This window comes from Neophocaena asiaeorientalis, unplaced genomic scaffold, assembly GCF_003031525.2.
Source record: "Neophocaena asiaeorientalis asiaeorientalis breed wild unplaced genomic scaffold, Neophocaena_asiaeorientalis_V1.1 scaffold223, whole genome shotgun sequence".
NCBI lineage: Eukaryota > Metazoa > Chordata > Mammalia > Artiodactyla > Phocoenidae > Neophocaena > Neophocaena asiaeorientalis.
Window position 1 is genome coordinate 151,713 of NW_020175045.1, and position 1,685 is coordinate 153,397.

Genomic DNA, 1,685 nt, shown 5'->3' on the forward strand with positions numbered 1-1,685 from the left:
GCCCCGGGGCTCGCCGAGGAGGGGGCACCGGGGCCCAGGGAGCGAGCTGAGTCGCGCAGGGTCTCGGAGGGGCGCGGGTGGGGGCTGGGCTCGCCGCGTTCCCTGCTCGGCCGGCCTCTGCAGTCCCACCTCTTCGGGCCGCCAGCCCCCTCCCCGCCAATGCCAAGGCCTCGCCCTCGCAGCACCGCAGCCTGAGGACTCACCCAGAGCACGGGACCCCTCGGAGGCCCCGCACCCCAAGCTCAGCCGGGAGGAAGGCCGAGCCAGGTTTGAGGTTGTGATAGAAACCGCAAGACCACAGAGCACATCAGTACTAGGGCGGAGCGGCCTGGAGGCTCCTCAGAGGAGGCGGCTTTAGAGCAGAGCCTTGAAGGAGCTGAGAGGGGACCCTCCAAGGGCCTGTGGGCGGAAGAGTGGGGGGCAGGCCAGGAGCTGGGGAGGGGCCTGCAGACCCCAACTCACCCAACCCAGGCCTTGCAGCCTCCAGAGCGGGGGCTGGGGTTCCCCGAGGCTTCCCTCCCAGGACACTGCCCTGAAAGCCACCCAGACCCTTCCCTGTGGCCCAGGCACCCAGCCGGGCTGGCCCAAATAGGTCTCCGTGGTAGTGGCTGAGACAAGTGGCAGTGTGTCCACTCTGAGGATGCAGAAGCCACAGGGTTCTGGTGAGGTTCTCCAGGCATAGAGTGAGCAGCGTGTGCTTTTACTGAGCAGGTCAGAGTCGTGCTCCGGCTCAGGCAGTACAGCCCCGAGGGGCGGAACCCAGGTCTCCAGCCCCAGGGGCCAGCGTGCCTCCCACTTGATAGCCACCCCCAGGTCCCCACTGTATTGGACGCAGAGCCTGGCACACAGGAAGGGGCGACGCTGGCTACAGCCCTCATTTAGGACCTCAGCTCTCCATCCTCCTCCGTCAACGTGGATCTTCCCTACAGATGCCCACCCCCGCCCCTGTAGAGGAACACTTCCCTTTTCTGAGCATCTCCAAAGGCCAAGACTTTTGCTGGGACATTCCCCACATGCCAAGCAGGCCCCTGGAATGCCAGCATGACCACAGGCTGCCCACAAGGTCTCGAGGCCAAAGGCAGAGGGCACTGAACTAGCTCCTGGGCCGGTTGGTCTGTGCCTGTGGCTCCCCCCAGGCAACCTCCTCCAGTGATTTTTATCTTTCAGGGTAATTTTGTGTTACTTTCCCATCATTTGGGTCAAATGGGTTTACTGGCAGGTCCTTGAGCCCCAGGCAGGCACTGCCCACAGCATCCCCTCCCACAAAGCTCACCTCTGGAGAGATGAGAAATCAAGTGTCTCTTTTTGAGGTCATCTAATAGACTTGAAACCCAGGGTCTCGCTGACTGTGTGACTGTAGGCAAGTCACTTAACCTCTCTGAGCCTGTTTCACCTTTTGTAGAAGAGATTCAAATCCCCCATCTCAGGGTTGTCTGAGAGTCCCTGAGGGCATGGAGCTCAGCAGACACGGTCCCTGGCCCCCCTCAGAACCCATTACAGTCCCCAGAAAGCCCTAGTAAGGGAGACCCCAACCCTCTGGCCAACTACCAAGGCTCCGAGGAGAGGGAGCTGAATAACTGAAGGTTGGGGGCGGGGTCCATGCTGGCAGCAGGACTGGAGTCTGCTGAGACGTGCCTGCTGGGATGGGGGCTGGATGGCACCTCCCTCCTGGCTCTGCAGCTCCC